Source organism: Saimiri boliviensis, chromosome 2 (genome assembly GCF_048565385.1).
Source record: "Saimiri boliviensis isolate mSaiBol1 chromosome 2, mSaiBol1.pri, whole genome shotgun sequence".
NCBI lineage: Eukaryota > Metazoa > Chordata > Mammalia > Primates > Cebidae > Saimiri > Saimiri boliviensis.
Genome location: NC_133450.1, coordinates 217,628,897 through 217,641,434, shown reverse-complemented (window position 1 = coordinate 217,641,434; position 12,538 = coordinate 217,628,897). Strand labels below are relative to the sequence as shown.

The following is a 12,538-nucleotide window of genomic DNA, read 5'->3' as shown; positions in this document are numbered from 1 at the left end:
GCTACATAAAATCACTGTAGTGCCTAATGTACTACTGTAATAATTTTGTAGCCACATCCTGTTGCTCTGGCAGTGAGCTCAAGTGTTGCAAGTACTGCTTAAAATGCATATCATCTCCATGAGCAGTTTGTCTCTCGAGTAAATTGTGTATTGCAATAAAAAGCGATCTCTCACGGTTCTTGCATATTTTTAATTGTGTTTAGTGCAGTACTATAAATACTGCATAATACCATGAGACCCGTATGAAGTGATGCATCAAGTGCTCCCAAGAAGCAAAGAAAAGTCATGACATTACTGGAAAAAGTTGAATTGCTGGATATGTACCATAGATCAAAGTTTGCCATTGTGGTTGCCTGCCATTTCAAGATAAATTCATCCAGTAAGGAATATTGTAAAAAAAGAGAAACGGAAATTTGTGAAACCATCCCAGCAGGCATGAAAACCTTGCACTTTTTGTGAAATACCTTTTTATCTCATAATAAAAATGTAGCGTTTTTGTGGGTGCAGCACTGTAAGATGTACTTATAGGCCGGGCGTGGTGAGTCATGCCTGTAATCCCAGCACTTCAGGAGGCTTAGGTGGGTGGACCACCTGAGGTCACCTGAGATGACAGGAGTTCAAGACCAGCCTGACCAATATGGTGAAACCTTGTCTCTACTAAAATTACAAAAAATAGTTGGGCGTGGTGGTGTGCCTTTGTAGTCCCAGATACTTGGAAGGCTAAGACAGGAGAAATTCTTGAACTCAGGAGGTGGAGGTTGCAGTGAGCTGAGACCATGCCACTGCACTCCAGTCTGGGTGACAGAGCAAGACTCCATCTTAAAAAAAAAAAAAAAAAAGATATATATTATGATTTGAGAAAAAGCTAACTCATTATATAATAACTTGAAGCAAAAGGAAAGTGAAGGATCCAAAGCTGGAGAATTAAATTCTGGCAAAAAGTGGTTTGATAATTTTCGGAAGCGCTTTGGCTTTAAAAATGTTAAGGTAACATGAGAAGCAGCTTCTGCCAACCAAGAGGCAGCAGATGTTCCCAGGTGCCACTGAAGAGAAAGGATACCTGTCTGAATAGGTTTTAGTGCAGAAGATAGTACCCTTTTCTGGAAAAAACTGCCACAAAGGAGGTTTATTAGTAAGGCAGAGAAGTGAACACCAGGATGTAAAGCAGGAAGGGATGGACAACTCTGTTATTTTGTGCAGATGCACTTGGGTTTATGATCAAGACAGTCCTTATGTATAAAGCTGCTAATGCACCTTGAGAGAAAAGATAAACACCAGCTGCCAGTACAACAAGAAGGTCTCAACATGGTCGAGCGCGGTGGCTCAAGCCTCTAATTCCAGCACTTTGGGAGGCCAAGGTGGACAGATCATGAGGTCAAGAGATGAGATCATCCTGGCCAACATGGTGAAATCCTGTCTCTACTAAAAATACAAAAATTAGCTGGGCGTGGTGGCATGCACCTGTGGTCCCAGCTACTTGGGAGGCTGAGGCAGGAGAATTACTTGAACCCAGGAAGCGGAGGTTGCAGTGAGCCAAGATTGTACTACTGCACTCTGGCCTGGCAACAGAGTGAAACTCTGTCTCAAAAAAAAAAAAAAAAAAAAGGTCTGGACAACAGGAAGTTTTGCAGATTGGTTTTGTTGATGCTGTGTCCCTGAAATCAGGAAGTACCTTGCCAGTAAGGGACTACCTTTTAAAGTTGTTTTCATTTTTGACAATGTCTCTGGCTATCCAGAACCCCATTAATTCAATACTGAAGGTGTCGAAGTGGCCCCAAACACAACGTCAGCCTCTAGATCAGGGAGTCATAAAGACATTTATGGTTCGTTACACAGAGTACTCTATGGAAAGTGTTACCAAAACTGTGGAAGAGAACCCCCAATGGAGAGAAATCATGAAAGCTTGAAAGGATTCCACCATTGGACATGCCATCGTTATTATAGAAAAAGCCTTGAAAGCCGTCAAGCCTGAAACAATACATTCCTGCTGGAGAAAACTGTGTCCAGATGTTGTGCATGACTTCACAGGATTTGTGACAGTCAAGGAAATCATGAAAGAGATTGTCGATGTGAAGAAAGGGTTTCAAGATACAGATCTTGGAGAAGTTCAAGAGCTAGTAGACACCACACCAGAAGAATTAACAGAAGATGACTTGGGGTGGATATGAATGTTTCTGAACCAGTGCCAGGAAGAAGACATAGAAAAAGCAGTAGAAGAAAACAAATAGACATTAGACAATCCAGCAGAAGGGCTTAGATTATTCAGGATTGGACTTTTGACTTCTATGACATGGATGCTTCTATGATAATGAGCACTGATATGAAAGTAAGTAGTGGAAGGATTGGTGCCATATAGAAACATTTTAGAGAAATGAAAAAGCAAAAATGTCAGACACAAATTATGATGTATTTGCATAAAATTACACCCAGTTGCCTGTCTCTGCTGCCTCCCTTTCCACCTCTGCCACCTCTCCTCTCTGCCACGCCTGAGACAGCAGGACCAACCCCTCCTCCTCCTCCTCCACAGCCTACTCAATGTGAAGGCAATGAGGATGAAGACCTTTGTGATAATCCACTTCCATTTAATGAATAGTAAATATAATTTCTCTTCCTTATGATTTTCTTTTTCATTTTTTGTTTGTTTGTTTAAGACAGAGTCTTGCTCTGTCACCTAGGCTGGAGTGCAGTGGCGCCATCTCAGCTCACTGCAACCTCCACTCCCTGGTTCAAGGGATTCTCCTTCCTCAGCCTCCTGAGTAGCTGGGACTACAGGCACGCGCCACCATACCCAGCTAATTTTTGTATTTTTAGTAGAGACAAGGTTTCACCATATTGGCCAGGCTGCTTTCAAACTCCTGACCCTTCAAACTCCTGACCTCAGGTGATCGACCCACCTCGGCCTCCCAAAGTGTTGGGATTACAGGCATGAACCACCGCACCCAGCCCCGTCTTATTTTTTAATGCATTTTGAAGTAAATTGTGGATGTCACCCACAAACACTTTATCATGCATATCATGCATATATATATATATATATATATATATATATATATATATATAATGTTTACTTTTTTTTTTTTAATGAGATAGATCTTCCTATGGGCACTTCTGGATTCAAGCTGTCCTCTCACCTCAGCATCCCACATTGCTGGAACTATAGGCGCATTGCCACTGTGCCCAACTACTAATGATTTCTTTTTAGTTTGAGACAGGGTCTCTGTCATGCAGGTTGAAGTACAGTGATGCAGTTGTAGCTCACTGCAGCCTCAGTCTCCTGAGCTCAAGCTATCCTCCGGCTTCTAGCCCCCTGAGTAGCTGGGACCATAGCTGTGCACTACCACACCTGGCTAATTTTTAAATTTTTTTTGTAGAGATGGGTTTTGCTTCTTTGCCCAGGGTGGACTCAAACTTCTGGCCTCAAGGAATTCTTCTATGTTGGCCTCCCAAAGTGGGGTAACAGGCATGAACCACTGTACCCCACCTACTAATTCTTTCTTTCTTTCTTTCTTTCTTTCTTTCTTTCTTTCTTTCTTTCTTTCTTCCTTTCTTCCTTTCTTCCTTTCTTTCCTTTCTTTCCTTTCTTTCCTTTCTTTCCTTTCTTTTCTTTCTTTGAGACAGAGTCACGTGCTGTAGCCCAGTCTGGAGTGCAGTGGTTTGATCTCAGCTCACTGCAGCCTCCACCTCTCGGGCCCTGGTTCAAGCAGTTCTCCTGCCTCAGCCTCCAGAGTAGCTGGGATTAAAGGCATGCGCCACTGTGCCCAGCTATTTTTTGTTTTTGTTTTTATATATTTTAGTAGAGATGGGTTTTCACCATGTTGGCCAGGCTGGTCTTGAACTCCTGACCTTGTGATCTGCCTGCCTCAGCCTCCCAAAGTGCTGGGATTACAGGCATGAGCCACCACACCTTGCCTACTAATTCTTTCTTTCTTTTTTTTTTTGGAAACGGAGTTTCGCTCTTGTTACCCAGGCTGGAGTGCAATGGCGCGATCTCGGCTCACCACAACCTCCACCTCCTGGGTTCAAGCAATTCTCCTGCCTCAGCCTCCTGAGTAGCTGGGATTACAGGCACACACCACCATGCCCAGCTAATTTTTTGTATTTTTAGTAGAGACGGGGTTTCACCTTGTTGACCAGGATGGTCTCGATCTCTCAACCTCGTGATCCACCCGCCTCGGCCTCCCAAAGTGCTAATTCTTTCTTATGTAAAGTTTATATACAGTGAAATGCACAAAATTAGAGTATACCGTTAAGTGAGTTTTGAGGAAATAAACATACCTGTGTAATCTAAACCGTTTTGAATTCATACAAGATAGCATCATTCCAGAGTGTTTCTTTTGTACCACTTTTTAGTCAGTCCTCTACCCATTACCCCAGAAGCTGTCACTCTTGATTGTTTTCGTCAAGATTACCTGCAAATGTTCATGAACTTGAATCACACAGTATGGACTCTTGTGTAAACCTTCTGTGACTAAGCACATGCATTGTTCTTGAGATTCATCCCTGTTGTTCCAGGTATCAGTAGATCATTTCTTTTTGTTACTGAGTAGTATTCCATTGTCTGAATATACCAGTTTAGGCATTCTCCTCCTGCAGTTTTACAATGTTGGGTATTACAGGCCAGGGCATGTGGCTCATGCTTGTAATCTGAACACTTAAGAGGCCAAGGCTGGAGGATCACTTGAGCCCAGGAGTTCGATGTTACAGTGACTTATGATCATGCATTGCATTCCAGCCTGGGCAACAGGGAGTCCCTATCTCAAATAAATAAATAAATAAATAAATAAATAAAATAGTTGACTAATAGAAATAAAACTGCTTTTTATTATAAGTAAAAAGGCTTGTACAAGTCTTTGCACAGACATTTCTTTAGAATTTTTTTGGTCATAGTATGGTTATGTGTTTAGTTTTATAAGAAATTGCGGCTGGGTGTGGTGGCTTATGCCTGTAATCCCAGCACTTTGCAAGGCCGAGGCAGGCGGATCACAACGTCAGGAGATCGAGACCGTCCTGGCCAATATGGTAAAACCACATCCCTATTAAAAATACAAAAAAATTAGCTGGGTGTGGTGGCTCACCCCTGTAGTCCCAGCTACTTGGGAGGCTGAGGCAGGAGAATTGCTTTAACTGAGGCGGAAGAGGTTGCAGTGAACTGAGATCACTCCACTGCATTACAGCCTGGGCGTCAGTGCGAGACTTTGCCTCCAAAAAAAAAAAAAAAAAAAGAGAAAAAGAAAAAAAAAAAATTGCTAGACCTTTTCTCAAAGTGATTGCACCATAGTTACATTTTCATCAGTAGCTTTTGAAAGTTGCTTTTCATTCTTACCAACATTGTCGTCAGACTTTTAAATTTGACCATTCTGATGGATATGTAGAGGTATTTACATTTTAAATTTCATCAAAATTTAAAAACATAAAATTGCATCAAATTAGGTTTAGTTGAATGCAAATTGAAGCTACAATGAAAAATTTAATAAATTTTTTCTTCTCTTGTTTGTGTTTTTGTGTATTTTCCCAGAAATCTTTACCTAAATTTACAAAGGTTGTTTGTTTGTTTCTTTGTTTTCGAAACACAGTCTCTGTCACCCAGGCTGGAGTTCAGTGGCATGATCTCAGCTCATTGCAACCTCTACCTCCCAGATTCAAGCAATTCTCCTTCCTTAGCCTCCTGAGTAGCTGGAATTATAGGCACCTGCCACCACACCCAGCTAATTTTTTTGGTATTTTCAGTAGAGATGGGTTTTCACCATGTTGGACAGGCTGATTTCGAATTCCTGACCTCAAGTGATCCCTCCGCCTTGGCCTCACAAAGTGCTGGGATTACAGGCATGAGCCACTGCACCCAGCCTTCTCCCATGTTTCCATTTTTTATTCTAGGAGTTTTATAGTTTTCGCTTTTTTTTTTTTTTTTTTGAGACCGAGTCTTGCTCTATTGCCCAGACTGGAGTGTAGTGGCACAATCTCAGCTCACTGCAACCTCCACCTCCTGGGTTCAAGCAATTCTCTTGCCTCAGCCTCCCAAGTAGCTGGGATTACAGGCACATGTCACCATGCCTGGTTAATGCCCAGCTAATATATATATATATTTTTTTTTTTTTTTTTTTTTTTTTTAGTAGAGATAGGGTTTTACCATGTTGGTCAGGCTGGTCTTGAACTCCTGACCTTGTGATCCACCTGCCTTGGCCTCCCAAAGTGATGGGATTACAGGTGTGAGCCACCTTGCCCAGCCTATAGTTTTAGCTTTTACATGTAGGTCTGTGGTTTATTTTGAGTTAATTTTTGTTTACAGTGTGAGATAAAGTTTTTTAATATGGATATACAGTTGTTCTAGTACCATATGTTGAAAATATTTTTCTTTTCCCATTGAGTTACTCTGGTAACTTTGTTGAAAATCAATTAAGCATATATGTATAAGGATATTTCTGAACTCTAAATTCTCTTCCATTGATTTACAGAAATTGTTTCAAATACACTACTGCCTTTACTATTGTAGCTTTAAAAAAGTCTTAAAATCTGGCCAGGCGCAGTGGCTCATGCTTGCAATCCCACCACTGGGAGGCCAAGGCAGATGGTTCATGAGATCAGGGGTTCAAGACCAGCGTGACCAACATGGTAAAACTCTGTCTCTACTAAAAATTAAAAAAAAAAAAAAATTAGCCAGGCGTGATGGCGTACACCTGTACTCCCAGCTACTCAGGAGGCTGAAGTAGGAGAATCACTGGAAACCAGGAGGCTGAGGTTGCAGTGAGCCCAGTTTGCCCAGCCTGGGCAATGGAACGAGACTCTGTCTCAAAAAAAAGTCTTAAAATCTGATAGGGAGAGTCCTCTTCCCCGAAAGATTTTAAGTATTTTGGTTGTTTTAATTCCTTTGTACTTCTGTATGAATTTTAACATCCTTGTCACATTTTGCGTGGAATTATATTAAAAATCTATGTATAATTCACCTGTGGGGAATTACTATTTTAATAATATAGAATCTTTTTTTTTTTTTCCCGAGACGAAGTTTCGCTTTTGTTACCCAGGCTGGAGTGCAATGGCGCAATCTCGGCTCACCGCAACCTCCGCCTCCTGGGTTCAAGCAATTCTCCTGCCTCAGCCTCCTGAGTAGCTGGGATTACAGGCACGTGCCACCATGCCCAGCTAATTTTTGTATTTTTAGTAGAGACGGGGTTTCACCTTGTTGACCAGGATGGTCTCGATCTCTTGACCTCATGATCCACCTGCCTCGGCCTCCCAAAGTGCTGGGATTATAGGCGTGAGCCACCACGCCCGGCCAATAATATAGAATCTTTTAGTCAATAATTATGGTATATATCCTCATTTACTTAAATACTTAGTTTCTTTCATCAGGATTTTGTAGTTTTTATCATACAGGTCTTGCATGTGTCTTATAACTTATTCCGAAGTATTTTATGTTTTGTTATGCTTTAAAAATTGAGTTATTTGGCTGGGCATTTTTGGAAGCTGAGGCAGGCAGATCACTTGAGTCCAGGAGTTCAAGACCAGCCAGGCAACATGGTGAAACCCCGTGTCTACAAAAAGTACAAAAAATTAGCTGGGTATGGTGGCATGTCCCCAGAGCCCCAGCCACCTGGGACGCTGAGATAATAGGATCACTTGAGCCCGGGAGGTCAAGGCTACAGTGAGCTATGATCGTGCCATTGCTCTCCAACCTGGGTGAAAGAATGAGAGACCCTATCTCAAAAAAAATAAGTAAATACAGTTGACCTTGTATCTTTCCAGTCTTGCTAAATGTACTTGTTAGTTCTTTTAGCTTTCTTATATGTTCCTTAAGATTTTCTATATACATATGTCTATTTTGACTTTTGTTGCCATGGCTTTTGGTGTTTTAGTCATGAAGTCCTTGCCCATGCCTATGTCCTGAATGGTATTGCTTAGGTTTTCTCCTAGGGTTTTTATGGTGTTAGGTCTTATGTTTAAATATTTAATCCATCTGGAGTTATTTTTTGTATAAGGTGTAAGGAAGGGGTCCAATTTCAGCTTTCTGAATATGTGATGTTCCCCTTCCTGTGTCCATGTGTTCTCACTGTTCAACACCTACTTATGAATAAGAACATGCAGTGTTTGGTTTTCTGTTCTTGTGTCAGTTTGCTGAGAATGATGGTTTCCAGCTTTATCTGTTTCCCTGCAAAGAATATTAACTCAACCTTTTTTATGGCTGTATAGTATTCCATGGTGTATATGTGCCACATTTTCTTTATCCAGTCTCTCATTGATGGGCATTTGGGTTGGTTCCAAGTCTTTGCTATTGTGAACAGTGCCGCAATAAACATACGTGTGCATGTGTCTATAATAGCATGATTTATAATCCTTTGGGTATATACTCAATAATGGGATTGCTGGATCAAATGGTATTTCTATTTCTAGATCCTTGAGGAATTGCAAACCGTCTTCTACAGTGGTTGAACTAATTTATATTCCCACCAACAGTTTAAAGTGTTCCTATTTCTCCATACTCTCTTTAGCATCTGTTGTTTCCTGATTTTTTAATGATCACCAGAGTCTCGCTCTGTCGCCCAGACTGGAGTCCAGTGGCGCAGTCTCAGCTCACTGCAACCTCTGCCTCTTGGGTTCAAGCGATTCTCCTGCCTCAGCCTCCTGAGTAGCTGAGATTACAGACACGTGCCACCACACTCAGCTAATTTTTATATTTTTCAGTAGAGACTAAAAAATAAATCAGGCTACTGCACCCGGCCTTATTTATTTTAAATTTTTGAGCTAGGGTCTTGCTCTGTTGTCCAGGCTGGCCTGGAAATCCTGAGCTCAAAAGATGTCCCGTCTCCATCTTCTGAGTAGCTGTTTCTCTTTTATTTCATTTATTTCCATTCATACTTTATTATTATTTCCTTTTTACTTTAATTTGTATTAATTCTAGTGTTTTAAGCTTGGATCTCAAACCTTTCTTCTCTTCTAATACATTTATGTTTGTTTGTTTATTTATTTATTTATTTATTGAGACTGAGTTTCACTCTCTTGCCTAGGCTGGAGTGCATTGGCGCAGTTTTGGCTCATGGCAACTTCTGGCTCTTGGACTCAAGTGATTCTCCTGCCTCAGCCTCCTGAGTAGCTGGGACTACAGGTGTACACCACCATGCCTGGCTAATATTTTCGTATTTTTAGTAGAGATAGGGTTTCACCATGTTGGCCAGGCTGGTTTTAAATTCCTGACCTCAGGTGATCCTTCTGCCTCGGCCTCCCAGTGTGCTGGGATTACAGATGTGAGCCACTGCACCAGCCACCTTTTATTTTTGACCACATAGTATATAGCTTATTTATGCGGAATGTCCAGAATAAGCAAATTTGTAGATACCAGAAGCAGTTGAGGGGTTATCCAGGCCTGAGGGAGGGGACTGGGGCAAATGGGGGAGGGATCTGCTAGAGAATGAAGGGCTTCTTTTGGGGGTGAAGTGCTCTAAAATTGGTTGTGGTGATAGTTAAACAACTTTCTGGATATAATAAATGCCACTGAATTGTACACATTAAATGGGTGAATTGTATGGTATGTTAGTTGTATATTAATAAAACTGTCACAGAGAAATACAGTCTGCCTCTCACTAGCTGTGTGACATTGAAAAGTGATCTCACCTCTCCTAGCCTTAGTTTACTTATCTGTAAAATGATAACAAAAGCTACCTCATGAGATTGCTATGATGTTTCAATGGGAGGATTGTGTAACAACTGAGCATAGAAGTACTTACATTTTAAGCATTGCTTTAACTGTATAATTTCAGTTTTAAAATTTATTCAGATTTTTTTTGACCCAGAATATGAATTATCTTGGCAGTGGTTTTATCTGCACTTGAAAAGAATTCAGTGTATTCTGGTATTACTAGATGGAATTATATAAAAATGTCAGTTTGTTCAATTTGATATTAAACTAATTTGAAGCGTGTTCTCTATATCTTCTGCATTCTTGTTGATTTCCTGTCTGCTCTTTCAACTTCTGAAACAGTAGTATTTAAACCTCTAATCATGGCTGGGTACAGTGGCTCGTGCCTACAATCCCAGTGATTTGGGAGGCTGATGCGAGTAGATTGGTTGAGCTTAGGAGTTTAAGATCAGTATGGCCAACATGGCAATACCCTATTTCTACAAAAAATACAACATTTAGCTGGGCATGGTTATGCATACCTGTAGTGCCAGCTACTTGGGAGCCTGAGATGGGAGGATCACTTGAACCCAGGAGGTTGAGGCTGCACTGAGTTGTGATCATGCCAGTGCACTCCAGCCTGGGCAACACAGTGAGATTCTGTCTCAAAAAATTTTTATTTTTGTAATGTGAGATAAGTGAGTCCTATAGGCAGAGAGAGAGAAGTTAATGTTCACATGTATGGACTGTTGCATGAGATATATAGAAAAGAAGCAACTTCTTTAGGAAATTTTAAATGTATGGCAGGATTATAGTTTATAGAACTGACCAAATGAAGAATAATTTCTAGGTGGGGCCTGGTAGTTTACGCCTGTAATCCCAGCACTTTGGGAGGCCAAGGTGGGCGGATCACCTGAGGTGAGGACCTCAAGACCAGCCTGACCAACATGGCAAAACCCCGTCTCTTCTAAAAATACAAAAAATTAGCTGGCATGGTGGCAGGTGCCTGTAATCCCAGCTCCTCAGGAGGCCAAGGCAGGAGAACTGCTTGAACCTGGGAGGTGGAGGCTACAGTAAGCCAAAATCATGCTATTGCAGTCCAGCCTGGGCGACAGAGTGAGACTCTGTCTTAAAAAAAAAAAAAAGAAAAAAAGCATTTCTAAATGAGAATTACCCAATTCTTGAAATTGTCTTCTTTTGTTTCCATGTCAAACTTTTCCATGTCAATTTTTTTTCTTTTATTATTTTTTCTGTTTGCTTTTTAATTTTTGGAGACAGTCTCACTCTGTCGCCCAGGCTGGAGTGCAGTGGCGCGATCTCAGCTCACTGTTACCTCCATCTCCAGGATTCAAGTAATTCTCCTGCCTCAGCCTCCCATGCTTGCTTTTTTCTTCTGATTTTTCTCCACCTTTTTATCCCTCCTTAACTCTTTTCACTGTCTTTGCTAATATTCTTAGAAATCTGATTCATTTTCATAGCTTCAATTTTTATCTCCATGAAGATTCTATCAGTATTTACATACACTCAAACTTGTCTTCTGAGATACTGCCCTGAATTTGCAAATCCTGGTTGAGGGGCAGTTCTGTCGGTATTATCATATTGCCTCAAATAAAGTATACCTAAAACCTGAAGCCTTATACTGTCCCCAAATTAGCTCATCCTTTACCTCGGCTTTTCTTTCAGAAGCTCCCCAGTCTTCTCTCAAGTCATCATGCATTCCTGGAATCTTAGATTATCCTGAAAAGATAATCTTATCTTTTTGATACCTCCCTATCCTATAATTAATTGCCAAGGCCCATTAATTTGACCTTGTCAGTGCTTCTCATGTCTTTTCCCTCTTATTTCTTTTTTTAAGATAGGGTCTCACTGTGTGGTACAGGCTAGAGTATAGTGACATGATCACAGCTTACTGCAGCCCTGACCTCCTGGGCTCGAGCAGTCCCCCTGCTTTAGTCTCCCAAGTAGCTAGGAACACAGGCATGGTGCCGCTACATCCAGCTTATTTTTTTATTTTTTACTTTTTTTTTTTTTTTTTTGAGACGGAGTTTCGCTCTTGTTACCCAGGCTGGAGTGCAATGGCATGATCTCGGCTCACTGCAACCTCTGCCTCCTGGGTTCAGGCAATTCTCCTGCCTCAGCCTCCTGAGTAGCTGGGATTACAGGCATGCGCCACAATGCCCAGCTAATTTTTTGTATTTTTAGTAGAGACGGGGTTTCACCATGTTGACCAGGATGGTCTCGATCTCTTGACCTCGTGATCCACCCGCCTCAGCCTCCCAAAGTGCTGGGATTACAGGCTTGAGCCACCGCACCCGGCTTATTTTTTACTTTTTTATAGAGATGGGAGTCCACTGTGTTACCCAGGCTGGTCTCAAACTCCTAAATTCAAGCAACCCTTCTGCCTCTGCCTCCCAAAGTGCTGGGATTACAGACGTGAGCCACCATGGCCAGCCACCTCAGCCTCATTTTAATTTCCAAAGCAATATCTTTATATTTGTTTAACAGATACTTGTTGAAATTCGGTATGTGTTAGGATTTCCCCCCCCCCCCCAATAGCATGAATTATATGGTTTCCACATGATACAGATCATGGTGCCTAGCAACAACAGACCTCAGTAAACATTTGTGAATAACTCATTAAGTGAATGTATTACATTGAACCATATGAAACTGTCATTTTTAGAAGTCAAAATGGTTAAATATCAGCAATTCAATATTCAACAAATATGTTAAGAATTCCAATATAAAAAAAAAAAAAAAAACGCCGGGCGCGGTGGCTCACGCCTGTAATCCCAGCACTTTGGGAGGCCGAGGCGGGTGGATCACAAGGTCAAGAGATCGAGACCATCCTGGTCAACACGGTGAAACCCCGTCTCTACTAAAAATACAAAAAATTAGCTGGGCATGGTGGCACGTGCCTGTAATCCCAGC

The 12,538-nt window shown here is 41.4% G+C and overlaps 1 protein-coding gene across 4 annotated transcripts in view; it reads left to right on the top strand.

Moving 5' to 3' along the window:
- Nucleotides 1-12,538, top strand: part of SCAI (suppressor of cancer cell invasion) — a 198,912-nt gene that overhangs the window by 174,442 nt on the left and 11,932 nt on the right. The gene's annotated exons all lie outside the window — the stretch shown is intronic.